Below are 16778 nucleotides of genomic sequence, written 5' to 3' on the forward strand. Positions count from 1 at the left end.
CAAAAGAGTATAATTCAAGATGGGCTTGACCGTGCCGGGAAGTTATTAACGGATTTAACTATTCTCGAAGAATTCGTCCAAGAGGAATCAACTGCGAAGAGAAACTTTCCAACACACAGTTATATATCCAAACTCAAAAGGTCATGCCGTTCTCTCCCCCCCCCCCTCCCGCCCCAGCCACCCTCACACACATACAGTTACACTTAAATGACACCAACAGCTAATTTACTTCTGCAATATGATCGTTATATATTTTCTTATACCGTAGAAATGTTTTTGTTCACGGAAGAGAAAAAGAAGAAAACAGCTGGAGCTAAGCAAAATCTTAACTATTAACTACAAGTGCAAACTATTTTAAAATGTTTGCGTTATCGCAAACTTATATACTTGGCAAAAATTTTCACGAAAAATAGAAATAGATAAAAAAAGATAAATAAATGAAGTTAGCCAAAATATAGGGTTACAAAATGATTCTTACGCCACTAACAGGAGATATTCGATGTGAAAAGCTTTTAAACTCTAACGTAACAAATTTAACAAAAAGAGAACTTGCAAAAGAAAACGTAAGTATCAGGCTGACTGAGCTGCCGTATAATGGCATAAACTCGTGCCATAACAGATAGCCCAATATTATCCCTTAAACCCGAGCCCTCTACATCAAACTTTAAATATTAATATCTGACTAATTCGTTCCCATGTCTCTCAATCGTCTTTCTGTCCCAGTGGTCTTCATTTACCCTCGGAGATAGTAGAGGAAGCAAAACGCGAGTGCGCGTGAAACACGGATAGCCAATTCGTAGACTAAAATTATTTGCACGATATTCTAGAGATATTCACAATGATTCTTTCGCACAAACATTGGTTTTGAAAGACATGCTACATTCCACGGCTCAGTGTGAAGGTCACCTTGTTTCTTTTTGTTTTTCCTTGTTTACAAAAGAACATAGATTAATTGTCATCATTTCTTATTTTTGTTTTCCTTTTTTTTGTTTTTAAGGTAGAATGCTCAGTTAAAAAAAAAAAAAATACTGTACAACGCAAATGATCCCCTCCCCGCCCCCGATACACACGCTTCCTACGCCCTTTACCATCCTTGTATTTTTTAGCCGATGTCCAGTATATTGTAGTATCGGTTTAGTGGGATAAAACGTTCCCTTCAGTGAATGTGAATGAATGCTCCAAAAACGTTCTTTTATATTTAGAAATACATACATCCAAGGAAAATAAAGATTGACATGTTCACTTCCACATTCACATATGTGGTTTATCATGTAGAAAATTTCCTGGGAGCGGGGGAGCGACAGTACAGCCAGGCCCACCCCATTCCCAGGATACTGGTGCTAAAATACAATATGCTATAAAGAATGTCTGAACGGGGTTTACTGTTGGTGTTATTTGGCATAATATTTTGTGGTTGTTGTTAAATTGGCCAACTTTTTTAATGCTTACTGTTGCCGAAGAAAGCACTGTCAAGTTTTTGGAGCTTTAGATCTTCGGCAATGGTCGGACCTCTTTGTTTTAATCTTCGGAAATCTTCTAGAGTCTCCGTGAATCGTCGGTAGCCTTCGAAAATGTAACTGTTACATGTTACAAAACCACACATGAAGTGTTTAGTGTTATCGAGGTACTCCCATTCAGACCCTCTTAAAGAGAATAAATGCATCAACTACACATGAATTTTTAAAATAGATCATAGCCAAGGACACAGGACAACCAGGGCCACAGCCTAGTTTAAAAAATAAAAAGAAAAAACTAGCTTTTAACAATCATTTGCACCAGATTTTGCTATGGCAGGTCGTACAAATGAAAATATGACAATGTTTTGGAAAGTATGATTTATAAATCTTGCACTATTATTACGACAACGGAAACTGGTTCAGAGAAGACTCCACGAAGAAAACCGATAAATCTGGTTATGGTTCTGATTCGTCCTGCATCTCTATAACTAGAACAGTATGACTGTTTAAGGAAATTTCGGACAAAGAGGAACCGTCGTTATGTATAGATTGCCCTTGGTGTCTATGAAGCACAAAGTCTAGTCTTGGTAGAGACAGCAATGCGAACGCCGTCCTGAAAAGCACCTGAATTAAGAAAAAGAAAACAAAGGTGACGTCAGTGAAGCACTTGCCAGGCTGCTAAGTACTATTTCATTCCATTTTCAAGCTTTAGGACATTATTCATACTCAAGGTAAGTAATACACGTTGGTTTGGAGTAGTTTTGAGAAGCCAGTTGCGTTGCATTGAAAAGTTGGAGAAATACCTTTGCAATCGGCCATGCTAACATTAAATATTTTTCAGAGTTACATGGAAAGCTTCACTCTTGTTAACTTCCAAGACACGTTCTATCAAATGGAAGCTTGTATATTCAAGAATTTCTTTTTGAAATGAGATTTAACTTTTACCGTTAAAAGGGGGCATTAAAGTATCAACCAGTGTGAGAAACTTACATTTTTCAGTAGCCCGATCTTAAAAACAACACGTATAATAGACTAGCTAGGAAAAAACAATTAGTTCTGTGCCGGTAGATGCATGTTGCAAGAAAATCTACCCTCTACTGGCCTCTTTTTACATTTCGTGCCATAAGTTATTATTGAAAAAAATTTCGTCTTTTAATATCTCTATTAAAAAAAAAAAAACAAATGAAAAAAAGAAATAGTCTATATAGTATGATCAAGAGATTCTTGGACGGGAGTAAAACCTATTCACATGCATTCTTTTTTGTCCCAAAAAATAGGCTTAAATTTTGCGGATTCATTCCTCTTTAGGGACTAAGAAAATGCAGCCAACGTTATTTAATTAGTTATTTTTTACTAGTTATTTCCCATGTTAAAACTCGACAGTTTCGATTCCCATTTCTTGTCCGTGAATGTGTACGCGGCCCCCTATACCTCCATCACCAAAACATATGCGGCTTATAACAGGGGTTCATACAGTACCCTGCCCATGATACATATAAGGACTCCCTTGGCTTGTTCCCTTACTCTCACAGCTGGTACTTTACTAAGAAAGGCTTTGAGAGGAGTTTTCGATAACGTTTCTCTAAAGATAGAGTTGATAAAGACTAATTTTCTGTTGTTTTGTTGCCATAAAACAAATTAAGGGCGTAGCCAGGATTTTTTTTATTGGTTACCACCACAAGAAAAAAATGTCTTCTATAAACGCCATTTTCGCACGATATCCCTACTCACAGTTAAGTCTTTTTTGTAACCTTTTTTTAGATAACATGGAAAGTTATCGCACCTATATCCCCCTCTTATCGTCGCCTTTCCTCTTCTTTGAAACAGATTAAATTAACTGCAAAAACGGTGGACGAAGATCCTGTTGGTTGTGAACATTGCCGATCTCTCTAGAAAGGAGATCTAATGAGCCAAAAAATTAAATGAACCTCGAACGAGAAGTCAAAAGGCTACTGCTTAAGCAAAGCTAATTGAAAACAAGGTGTATAACAATATCTCGCCGGGCTGGCCATACCAGCCTTCTAGCTTCGATCAGGTTTACAGATGTAACTGAACTATATAGGGATCACAATATTATATAGATGGAGAATGTAGCAATAGAAATTGTTAAAAAAAGGGAGGCGGAAATGAAGTAGAACATAAAAAGTAGAAAAGGAAAAATTCTAAAGGATATGGATTATATTAATTCCTCACGGCGGTGTAGGCCACGAGATTCAAGAGTCATAGAAAGCCTTATCTATCAAATGCGACTCCCTGGTCTTACGAAAGGAGTGACGAGAAGAAAGAATTTTCTCTAGTGGGATTATCAGTAACATGGAACGCTATGGAGAAACTCTTGAAATAGTGCGAATAAAGAGTTTCAGTTCAGTTTTTTAGCTTCTTCTACTTGCTCGCTGAAACTTTAACAACCGCTCAAACAATCTAGCGTTCGTGTCGTTGGCGTAGCAGTTGACGTCTATGTTAAGCGTAGATTCTATAATTTCAACGAAATTGTGAGAAGTTTTCCCAAAAATATATACTCTATCTTTACCAGGGCACAACGATGAACATGTGAAACATTTCGAGCTCTCATCGACAAATGTCTTCAGTGTTTCTCCTAACATCCACATTTTTGCGTGAAACCTTACGTCATTCAGATTTTCTGGTATGTGATTGGTCTGTTCAATAGACCGCGACCAAACCGCAAGGACAATGAGAAAGGAATGTAGTTCGGTTGTCAGCAGCCGTTCTTTTGGGGGAGCGTTGCGTGACCTCCAAAAGAAACGGCTGCGAGGGAGACTAGGTAATTAATAGTTGTATTTACAAGGTATCCACATCTTGCCTTCGTTTCACCTCTCTTGATGCTTATCCTCGACCTTCCTGCAGCTTTTCATCTGTGATTATATCTATTGCAAATCCGTCCCTCTGTCAGCTAGTTAGTCCATCTGCTCGACCCTATCTTCAAATGTAGCCATCCAAATGCAGCCATCTATCCATTCATTCATCCGTCCATCCATTTACTCGTCCTTTCGTTCCTTCCCTTGCTCGGCCCCATATCGTTGTTTACTTTGGTTCAATTCATCTAAATCCACTAGTCCTTCCACTAATTTATCTCAGAGGACATACATTCAAATCAAAGAAGACAGCGACCAAGACGTTTGATGACGCTGAAGCAAACACGTGCTCCTCATTTTATTTGATTAGTACGTGTAAAAGAAAGAAAACAGCGAGATCTCAAATGGGTCGGTGTAGAAGGCTTCATCATCACGCTTGGGAAATTGTTTGTTACCTAGGTGCTTCCTAAGCCCCAAAATTTAGATTTAGTTTCTTTTGTCGAAATAGTCCCGAGTGTTGTCTTCACCGTAGCCAATGCGGATCACAGAAAGTGATAAATCGCACATCCAGCATTAATTTCAGATCTGAATTGAGAAAGAAAAATACCATCGAGTAAGTAAACTAGCTCAGCCCTGATTGGATTTGCTTATAGAAATCTAAACAGTTATCTGTGTTAACCTGGAACCTGCCCCCCCCCCCTCCCCCCTTATTAGCGGTGCAAGACGAGCATCTCTCCGTGCAAGCAGATGTCTCAGGCCTCCACGATGAGCCGGCCAGATTTTGCCGAGCGATCTGGCACTCATTATATGCGTATGCGCAATATAATTCGGAGACTCCATACCGGTTCACCATGTATTTTTAAAAAATTTCCTGCGAGCAAGGGAATGCCTGTGCCGCAGAGCTGTTTATCAGTAAGAGCATGCCTACAGTATACTATCTACGTATGATGGACGATCCTCGCAGTAGATAGGCAATAGCGGAAATCAGACCTGAAAAAAAATCAGGCCTGTACGGATTAGTTAGTATACTATCTGTAGTACACTAACTAATCCGTTTGCAGCCGCATAATTTGCATTGCCAGTTGATTATCATGATGGTCCATTTATACCTTTTGATAACCGTGGTCAGTTGGAATTTCTAAGAGGAAAGTTCTGCCACAGTTTAAAAGTTTACTTGACGATTTTTACGGAGTATCTAAATGAAACAAGTATAAGGCATTTCATTGATTTCATAGAGAGATAAATAATATCTATCAATAAATTAGAACTAACTAATTCATAAATTGACAGGTATCAGTTTAATAAGTTGAAATTCAAATCACAAAACTGAAGAGAAAGCTTTACAAGTCTTACAAGTGATTTTATTTTTCCTTGTCAGGTCATTTTTACGTATGTAATAAGCATTTCTTTTGGTAAAGCTGGTTCTATATTTACTACGGTATGTTTTTAAAGCGGTGTTGGAATAGGGTCAAAATACCATTTGAAAGGGGCTTAAGAGCTATGTTTGACAAAAACTACATATTAGGTCATGCCGGAGACAAATTCGCGGCAAAAGTCTTTGCACGCTCCGCCCCTTTTTTAATCATTTTCTCTTATCTTCATTTATCTTCCCCCTTCCGCCAAAATGCTTGAAGAAACCGGCAAAAGGCACCTGTATAGAGCACTACTTTAGTGGTGACTATAGCGAAAGAGAAGTGCAAGTATACGGAATCGGGACGCTTTTGCGTAGAAAACCGAAGAGAATTATCCCTGTTAAAAGAAAGAGTGCGAAGGTTTTTTGTAAAACGAGGCAAACTTTATCTAGTCCAATTTCTTTACCATGACCCCACTTTCTAAACTTTTATTTTACCTTTTACTGGCAAAAACGATATAAAATGAGGAAATAAAGACAATCGCACGACAATCTAAGCCTTTGACGAAGGGAAAACGTTTGAGGTGTCAGCTTTAGAATCCTCCACCGACGCAGCACCACAGCTTCTTTAGAAGGTCTTAAAACTTTTAGACTGGTCGTCATATCCTTCTAACCAATGGAAAAATTGTCGACAACTTATGGCAATAATAGATCGAGACTGTAAATTCAAGGGAATCATTTTCTTAAGTTGGACAAACGATAAGAAGTGATAAGGCTCTTCTTGGGGCTTACATACTTTCGCATTTACATCGGCACGAGCACTTTATTTCAAAAATTGACGAAGGTGAAGAATCTGGCAGCTTGCTGCATAAATAATTGTTAGAAACCAGACAAAATTATGTAGGATGAGGAATAGCCAACTTGGCTATTAGCTAAAGCTGATTCTGGCTTAAACGAGTCAGTTTTTGTTGAATTCATTTAAGAAACTGTTTTAGGATGATTTTATTATATCTAATTTTACTTCATTTCCTAATAAAACATATGTTCGACCTTTCGAGAGATGAACCAAGGAGTTTAGTCGAGCAAATGAAGTAGAGGCTTCCTTCATTTGTTGAACAAGAAAATCTTGACAGAGTTTTCAAAGGGTTTCACTTGTTTGGGGTGGTGTATCATATATATCCCGATCCTCTACGTTTGAACAGACGTGGATGTCTGCTGTTTCAGATCACATTTCCGTGAAATATTCCTGCAATCTTTGACGTCATCAATCCTACCCACTTTATCTGGCACGCCCTCTTCTCATATCAAACTTCAAGCTTGTGTGCTATTATTATTATTATTATTATTATTATTATTATTATTATAGACCACTTTCATAAATAGCTGCTGGATTAATATTCTTTTGTTTAAATTTAAATTAGCCTTTCTGGCCTCGTTCTCCAGTACAAAATTCAAATGAAAACATTATCTCAAGCGAGGCCAGAAAGGCTATTTTAAATTTAAACAAAAGAATATCAATGCGGCAGGCATTTACGAAAGTGGTCAATAGTCTTTGGCAAAAATTTAGAATTTCGTGCGATAGCTGATTGGTTGGTTCGGCAGTTGTAACGAAGGTTATTTTTAGTTTTGATTACGTGACGTTGAATACCATGAGAATGAGAGCTGCTTGGAGGCTCCGCTAAATGAGACTTTTCCCCGACGCGGCGCTGTTGAATCGATTTTTATCAGCGTCCGCTTCCTTACAGCAGTGATTAGCAAGCCATTTTTCGGTATATGGATAGAAATAAACTAGTGTTTGGCTTTTATGGTATATTCTAAAACATTTATTTACCATAGTGTGGGCGAACTGTGTTGGACAATTACCGCGCCTGTGCCTCTAAGCTCAGTAAAAATCCATCACTTTTCACCTCTACTTCAATGAATAATCATTTAAAATCTAGAGAGCTTAGGGACAACAAGTCCCTAATTAGCTGTGGTCATTATGGATTGTGTATAGCTCGTTCCATCAAGGTTCCATTTCAGACGTATTTTTCTCCATCGTGCACAGCAGGAGCTTTTCTTCAACCCTTTCCATGTTATTGGATTCGAGCGATGGGTTCTTTTCAGCATCCTGCGCAATTAAGACTGTTGGGTATTTGCCATTGCGCATATGAACACTCACGATGTTTTGCTGTCTCTCCTGCTGATGTTCATTAAATGAGAAAGAAAAACTACCAATGAGGAACTTTAGAGGCGTGTTGATGTGCTGTTTCTTTATTACCTTGTTTTGTATCTTTTTCAAATCCTTTTTGCGGTCTAAGTTAACAGATAGATTAGTAATTGTACTTTAACAGTGCAGTCCCTGTTAACGAATGAACACACGGCTAAGCGCGTTCCAGTACGTAGTTTTTAAAGTGACCGTCAGACGAACAAGTAGGTGAAAAAAATGATTTTCTGAGATTTTATACGTATACTTATGAAAAGGAAGTATATCCAGTAAAAGTAGTGTTTCCAACTCCAGTCAAAGAACTGCATAGTCATCAGAGGTACCTTAAACAAACTTAAGATATTTGAGCTCCAGCCCCGCACACCTAAGCATATTCAAACGTGTCAGTTTCGTTGCAAACTGAACGAAGCTTATATTTGCATTTTCTTTTTTTTTATTTCAATTGTCCGTGCCATTGTATTCTTATTTGGAAATCCATACAGTTTGATTCCAAAAGCCTTCGTTTCCATGTGTCCACACAAAAATTGAAGCGTTTTAAAAACGATGCGTTTATCAATACCACTATTAAGACCAGTTTTCATTCGCGTTTACAAGCATTTTTTTAGAGTGGAAGACACGGAAAACTGAATAAAAAAGAATGCTTTATGATACGAAAACGCATTACAGTAGTGTGGACGCACCTTAGAGAATCAAAGTGAAGAAAATGCAGTGAGAGCCTCGACGCGAAGTTTCTCATCTAGATATTTGGATGTTATTTTTGTTTTATTTTTGTTTCTTAAATGAAGAAGAAAAATTACGGCAAAAGTGAACGGAGAATCGAAAAAACAAACATTACCTTCTTGCCAACTTTATATCGCTTGTACCACAAAAGCCCCAAAACACCATTGATAAGCAAGGTTGCCATCACACAAGCTGTAGCGATTACTATTGCAATCTGAGTAGTTGGGCTTTCTTGCAATCTTGTTTCTGTAATTTCTGTGAGATAAGACGAAAATCAAACTACAACTTAAGACCTTTGATGGCCAAATTGGACGACCGCGATGTGCGAGTCCAATTTGTCAATCACGATCATGATTATTTATAGCATTGGATGACATGAATTCCTGTTACCAATTAATTACAAGCAATACAATTTCCGAGAAAAGCAAAAAGTATTCATAAAAAGCGCTTCTGATTCCAACTGTTAAACAACTAACCATTACAATATTCGACAAACGCACACTTGAGACAGCTTCTATAATTTTTCTGAAATCCTCAACTCTGGGAAGTTTGCCATTGTTAATGACACTGTAATCAATTCTGTAATTGGTAGATTTATTTGAATATGCTAATGTGATTGGTTGATATAACCGTTCGATTACAAGTGCCCGATTACAACCAACTTTCCGCTTACAACACTGCAGAATTAAAAAAAAAGAAAAAAAAAAAAACAGGGGGGGAGGGGCAGATTATCAATCAATCACATTCGAAGATGGTTACATTAATTATTACTCATTGGGAGAGTTTAGGATGGCTGATTATTATGATCGTCAATTACGTCGTACATGCATGAAGAGTATAAAGGCAAGGCGATCACAAAAATATAATTAAGTCTTAGATCGGTAGTTTTCCAGGTGACTCAATCCTACTGCATGACTTGTGGCGGAAGAAGTTTGAAAATATTAACTGACAGTGCTTTGAATGGGAATTTATTATACGTTTTATTACCATACGGCCTGCATTTAAATTTTGTGAGGTCGATAAAATATTTTCGAAAAGAAAGTACGAACTGTTTCTTTGATTTCAAGAACTTGCCTTCCTCTGTGTGTAAGGGAGCCAATTTTGGCTTCTTCTTTCCAGTTATCAAAGGGTATTTTGTGTGGCATTGATATGTGCCTTCAATTTCCATCTTCTCGTTTATAAACTTTATGCTTTGTATGCTATTGCATTCTGTAGCATCTGAAGTTACGATGGCCTTTAACCTTGGATTATTCTTGATCCATGTCATATTTGGCTTTGAATGAGCAGTGGCATTGCAGCTGAAAATTGCAGTGGCACCAGCTGAATGGCTTTTGTTTTTTGGGTCTTCCAGCTTTTCTGTAATTTTTATTAAAAAGTACAATAGTAATTTCAAGGGTTAGAGGAAATTGATATTATGTTAAGATGAGATTTGTAAAAGCAAGGCAGGCGGAGCAAATGTAAAACTCTCTACTCGCGAAGACTTAGGGGCACAACCTAAGTAGTAATCATAGTTCTTGTTTCCAAGGGACTACTTTAGTGATTAGCGCAAAGAATGAGCCAAACTAATTCGCCCTATTTGACAAAGCATGCCCTTGACCTTTAAAACAATTTTTTGTGGATCATCCAAATGAATGAAGTTAGGTCCTAAGCATAACCTAAACCTAGTCGCCATATTAGCTTATCATGTAAATCTGACCTAAATTCTTTGGAATTATGAAGGCAACTCCTGATTCTTTTACACCAACGACGTTCTCTGCAATGCACTGATATCTTCCATTCTTCTGTGCTGTTGTTATTTCAAGGCTGCTATTGTTTATATCGTCTTGAACAGCACGTGCTACATGTGTATGGTTGGATTGTATCTAATGCGACTTATTGTCCTTTATCCAGTGGATTGTTGGCAGTGGGAGACCCTTAGCAGCGCAGTGAAAAGTTGCAGTGGAATTGATCGTGACACTTTGGTTCATTGGAGCCTCCACGAATTCTGGTGTAGAGCCTGAAAGGAAAGTGGGAACTGATATAAACACAGTCAACTCTCTCGTTAACAGACGCCCTCGGAAAATGGATATTAGTTTCCATTCTTGGAACTGTCCGCCTCCGACAGCCTGCTTTCCCGCGGACAAATAAAGAATTGACAAAACCGATCCCCACTCTTCTGTTTCTCTGTCAAAAGGTATATTTTTCTTGATTTGCAAAGTCAAGATAAATTTTATCGCCACTGGTCAACTTTTATCCATGGGGTGTCGGCTTACTAGAGAGTGTAAACAAAAGAAAAAGAAAATTTTCAATTCCAAGCGTCCGTGTCTGTCTGCGAGAAAGTGTTCGCTCACATGGATGTTTAAATACAGAGTATGACTGGAGGTCAACAATGTTCAAAACTAAAGTGAAACCACTAGGTACAACGTTAACCGAGTGGTTCACTGTCAAGTTTTCAACATTTCCGGCGTCGTTTCTTTGGTCAATAAGGTTATAAAAAATGGAAAAATCAGTGGTCAATTTGTTTTTTACAACCACATTTAAATTTTTGTGCCCTTGCTTCGGCGCCGATAAGTATGGGCTTATCCGTCTTTCAAAACCGGATTTCTATTTCTGAAGATGTTTCCCCTGGTTTTTCTTCCATCTCGACAAGTTCTTCTCCAAAAATTTGCCAAGCACAATTTTTCTTAAAATTTGGCAGCTTGTTACCGTTCATATCTCAGAAATTTGTAACTGTTTTAAAACAATTTTTTCTCCGACTGGTAAGGATTTCCGAGCATTGCTTTACATGTAATTTGCACTCGTGCTTTAACTTTGCACTCTTGTTACATGAAAAATGCACTCGTTTTCATCCAATCACACGTAGGTAATTTGTTTATTTATATAATTATTTCATCAACAAAGCGCTTTATCTGTTCATTACTTTAGTTGAAAAAAGGAAAAAAAAAAATACCCACCTGAACCCAAACAAGAAACGTAGCATGTTTACCGTAATGCGTACGCGTAGGTATGATGAAAATACTTACCTATCGCAAATAATTGCCTTGTGCAGTTATTCTTATAAGGATTGCCGGCTTGGCAAGTGTAGATGCCAAATTCGTCATTTGTCAGATTTCTAAGTACCAATGGGCAGCTTAGTCTACGTTTATATTGATGTATACTTGAAGGCTGCTGACACTTTGCTCCGACTTCTCTATCCTGTGGGTCGTACCACTGAATATACTTCACCCATCTATCCAGATATCCTGCATCTATTGTTCTCGGTTCCGCTGTACATGTCAGGGTTACGGAGGCACCAACGGCTAGACTGTAATTTTCCGAATTTGAAGTGATGTCGACAACGGGTCTTACTGTGCAAGATATAACATTAGTGTGTAAAACAAATTTAATAGATCTCTACCCCAACTGAGGAGGTCAAATTTTAAGCCAAAAATAAAGTTCAAAAGAATAGGCCATACTCTTCGTGCCAGAAAGTTTCACTACTTACTTTTTAAGTTGGAATTGCAAGCTTCGCTTCTGACAAAAGGAGGATTCCACAAATTCCCGGCAATAGTTAATAGTAATACCCACTTTGTTGCTTTTCCTAACCAAGAATCACCCACCATCATGAAATGTCAAGAAATGTGTGCTATGGTGTATCCAGGAGCCTGCAAATGAAACCGTCCATTGGATAAAAGGTATTGACAGAAATCAACAAGGAGCAGGATTACTTTTAAAAGGGAAGGAAAAGTCATCTTAAGAAAATGCTTTTCTGAATACATTTCAAATTTCTTTTTTAGACGAGATCTTACATAGAAATAAAGAGAATAACCGCTTTAGATTTTTCACTCGTTGAGATGAGGGCGAATCAGTAGGGGAAGAACCTGAAACTAGGAGCTACGTTAAAAATATGACGAAACTCATCATTGTGCGGTTGCTATTGACAGCGATGAGTTGATGATCTATCTCAGACATGTATTAATTTTTCTTTTTTTACTTTTTTTTTTTTTTTTGGGTTTTATAATATCCTCTGGTACCCCTTTGTATTTATTTGTTATTTGACTGCACCAGATACCAATAAAATCTAAACTTCCCTTGGTTTAACCAGTTGCATTATGGTAAACAAGTATATTCTTAAATGTAATTTGGTAATATCAACTAAGTTGAAATTGTAAATTGGCCACCGTGAAGAGTTGAAAAGCTAGCGTTTCGAGCGTTAGCCTTTCGTCAGAGCAAATGGACGAATTGTGGGTTGTGTGTGGGTTTATATGCAGAAAGTGAATCTACGCTATTGGTTGCGGCATGGCCGGACGAGAAAAACACGAATAAATTATTGGAATGAAACGCGTTCGTTGATACCTGTGGGATTAAGAGTGCCGATTTGGAAGATGAACTTTTGTTCGAGAGTTTTGCGGCTTTCCGAGCTACCTAAATGTAAGGAAAGACCGCAGATTGCCATATGCTGCTTAGAATGATAAGGTAGATTAAAGTGTCTAACGACTGGTTTTGAAGCGTCCTTGTCATATCTTTCTACGTCGCGAAGGTGTTCTTGGAATCGGTCACCTACTCGTCTTCCTGTTTCGCCAAGGAATAGCTTTTTGCAATAAGTGCAAGTTAGACAATGGTCATCCATTATGATATTCAACTCTGGCATCTACATCTTGATGGCAAAACTCCCATATTATGTCGTCTTAATATTCTAAGCAGTCAAGCTTAGGGCTTTATCTAGCTGATCTACGCCGGGATAGCCGAAGACTAATTTTGAATACAAATGTTATTCCCACGGTCATGTCGACGATCTGCCCAAACCCTCATTAATGTCCATCAAAGGCGCAATTTTGCGTACGCTTTGAAACTGGATAGATTTGAAGAAAACTTGACATTTAATGACACTGATGATTTTCTTGTCTTCTTCCAGTCGCTCTCGCACTTTTAGTGGGCGCAATAGTATCTGGAAAACTTTAATTAAATTCAAATGTATGTTTTGAAGTTGTGTCTCTTTGTTTATTTGCTGCAATGACTTGTGTGAATCTTGTCGTTCTTTCACAGAAAAATGTTAACTGAACTGTAGTTAAATGAGACGCTTTTTCTTTCTCGAAACCAAGAGATTTAATGCGTTTTTTCGTTTTGAACTTAACGATGGAAATGTTCAAATTCAAGGGACCTGCGAAAGTGTATTTGTAGTAGAATTCGTAAAGTTCAACTCAAAACGCCGAACTGCACGGTTTTACAACGAACAAATTGCTTTAGAGAATTCAGATATGAAATGAATGAACGAATGTTACATCGATTGTTGTAAATTTTTATTGCATAAACCTCTCGTTTTGATTTGTAGAGTTACTTTTGTGAAAAATTAACAAATTGCAAGCGGTTTTTAGGCTGCGTGACAATCCATCACAAAAAAAAACATATTTAGTACCAGAAAAATCATTTCGAAATCATTTTGTTCGGAAAACTAAAGTAATTTGAGGGGAGGGGGAAAGAAAGTGTACATTTTGATCATTACAGTCGTGTGTGTTTGTTTGGTGGGGCAACTTGTCATTTAGACAGTTTTTGGGCTCTCAGATTTCATATTCAAAGACCTCTTTTTCTTTTTTTTTTTTTTTTAACGTCCAGGAGAAAACAAAAACACCACATATTTAGTATCTTACTCGATATTTACAAAAAAGATGAATGCCTGCATGTCACGGAACTGTTCGATTAAAAGTGCTATCTTATCCACCTGAATTTTATCGATTGAAGACGCACCTGATGTGAAGCGATGTTGATAACGATGTATTTTCGCCGTTCTTTTGTTCTCGCCATTTCATTTTTGCCATCTGAGGCATATGTTAAGCAGTAGTAAAGAAAAGGATATGATACAAGACATATTCAACCTGGGTTTAAGGGTGAAACAAGCCATGGCGTAAATAGACAGCTGAGGTACGACGAAAAACAAATCCAGAAATAGTGGTTAAAGCAGAACTGTTGCAATAGTGAAGAAAAATAATCTCCATATATAACGAACCAGGAGTGAGGTTGTGGCAAATACCAGAGTCGATAAGGCGACAGAGATTGGGGGTAAGGATATGGAATGCAGCAGCAGCGATAAGAAACATTTAGCTGCCTTGTTTGGAATGTAACAGTGGGCTAAGGAATTTTCATTAAAGTTCGAAGTAGTGAGAAAAAATGCTTGTATGAAAAACAAGAGCAGTTTAGCGTGATTTGACGTTTGGTGTTACTGAGTCAGACGGTTAGTATGAGGAAATATGGTGTAGAAGCGCTGAAGCAGTACTCCTAAATAATAATGAAAATAAATTCGTGCTGACTTGATGATTGTAGTTACTCGAGAAGAAAAATGAAAAAGTTAAAACCTTCTTTGAAGACGACCTGCAGCAATGACGGCAAAAGGACAGATTGCCAGAGGGAAGCCTGTAGTTGAAGCCACTTTGATCGCGGTGATGATGAGGGAGACGCTTTTGACTACAACATTACTCCTTTTATATCAGGTCCCAAAAGTCCTCGTTCAAAAAAAAAAATTATCAGTCTTATCAAGTCTATCCGTCCTCAGACAAAGATATCCAATTCTTGCCGCAATGTCGAGTTTTAAGTTAGCGGAAACTTATGCACGAACACCTCTACCTGTCTACAATTATCCTGTCTTTAAAATCTATACGTCTACATATGTACAAATAGGCTCGGTCCTTCAGATTATTTGTTATTACGAAAATGCAGAAAATAAAGCTTATTGCCATTGTCATTTTGGCCCAAGCGGCTTTAGGAATGTTTTTGCAAGTAGAGATATGAGCGCACTTATCCAAGAAAAGGATATTGGTTAACCCCTCTTAACGACTAAGACGGCTTTGAGTATACGAGGACGATGAAAGACGGTTTCGCAAACTTGAAAACAACGGTTCAAGTAAAATTCCTGACAAAGCGCTTTCTAGAAATGAGGCCGAGTTTTATTTCTGTTCTTGAAAGGGATCGATGATTGGATTTGAGAGGGAGACAGAATTGATTTAGTTTGGATTATTTCGTCTCAGACGTTGAAAAAAGGTCAGCCTAATTTCATCCGTCTCAAGTATATCCAATTTTTGCCGAAATCCGGAGATTTGCTCTTAATTTGATTTTCCACTCTCCATCTTTAAACTTTATTCGTCTATTTCAACTAGTTCATAGCCAAGTGCGTTTACAGTTCACTTTAATTGTTATTACAAACCATCAATCGGTAAAGTTTCCAGTTAAAAATTTGCAGTACTGAGATATGAACATACCTCTGCTGTTGTCGCGTTAAAAGGAAAGGAACGTTTTCTCCATGTTTCTAGAATTAGAACATATGAAAGGATTCCATACATTTCGCTGTTCAGCTTTTCGCAAAAACTTCCTTAATATCTATCCTCTTGCTTGTTGAAAAGTAAATGAATAAACACTTAATAAAGTATGAAGTTTAAACCACTTCATTAGCCTCTACTTTATCAGCTTTGCATGGTTTTAACCGAGCTTGCCCGAAGAAAAGAAAATTGGAAGATTCTCAAAAAAAAGGATCGATCAATTGTGATTTCAAGGGTCTGCTTGCAATCGCTTTCTGCAATTGTAAACGAATTCGTTTTAAAATCGGTTTAAGTGTTGATAATGATATGAACCAGATGCTGCTATTTTTATTCATTCGAGACTAAATCGGATTAGAGCTTTAATCAGATTATAATTGTAACATTAGAATGTGCCAATCTTTATCCCTTAAAGAATTCGGAAGTGTTAAGAAGACTTTATTTAAAACACGCTTGTCCCAGCAACAGAGCTGATTTCCACAGAAACTAAATTTAAAATCTAGATAAGTATGTTTTAAAAAGTAGATTAAAATATTAAGATAAATGATACCGAGAATCTAAGAAAATAAGGTGTGACCTTTAATTTTCAGATTTGAATATATAATTATAACGCTTCGCCGCAGAATCGAATGTTTTCAGGAAGTGAGTTCCATGGTGGGAGTATATGCTACCACCACTATAATAAAATCTGTTTTTTACGTTTTAGAACTTAGGTAAGGGAAACCTCAGTGAGGTAGGGGAGCCCTTGAGATTGCATAGAAGGGTGTCGCTTTTTTATGAATAGGTCAGCGAGACAACTTGGGGCCGAGCCGTTAAGCACATTGGACATTTCCTTAGCTTTGGAAAGGTTTGGAAAGGTTTCCCACGGCATCTGCTAGAGGAATAAACAAAATGTCGAAAATTTTTATCCCCACTCGCATTTTTAAAACTGTCTCCAACTAAGCCGCGACAGCTGAAAATAATTCAGTA

At 37.6% G+C, this 16778-nt stretch overlaps 1 long non-coding RNA gene and 1 pseudogene across 2 annotated transcripts; both read right to left on the reverse strand.

Annotated features, from left to right (window-relative positions):
* Positions 1 to 6708: 6708 nt before the first annotated feature.
* Positions 6709 to 9231, reverse strand: LOC148741107 (uncharacterized). 2 transcript variants are annotated; one of them, XR_015999997.1, is made up of 2 exons: positions 8663 to 9231; positions 6709 to 7803 (listed from the first exon to the last, which is right to left on the reverse strand). It is a non-coding gene; the product is annotated as an uncharacterized LOC148741107 (long non-coding RNA). The 2 variants fall into 2 exon arrangements; XR_015999995.1 differs by having other exon boundaries at positions 6709 to 7800; positions 8663 to 8890.
* Positions 9232 to 9451: 220 nt separating this feature from the next.
* The window catches only part of LOC148741108 (leucine-rich repeats and immunoglobulin-like domains protein 2), a 29384-nt pseudogene continuing 22057 nt past the window's right edge, over positions 9452 to 16778 (reverse strand).

This window comes from Stylophora pistillata, chromosome 1, assembly GCF_964205215.1.
Source record: "Stylophora pistillata chromosome 1, jaStyPist1.2, whole genome shotgun sequence".
NCBI lineage: Eukaryota > Metazoa > Cnidaria > Anthozoa > Scleractinia > Pocilloporidae > Stylophora > Stylophora pistillata.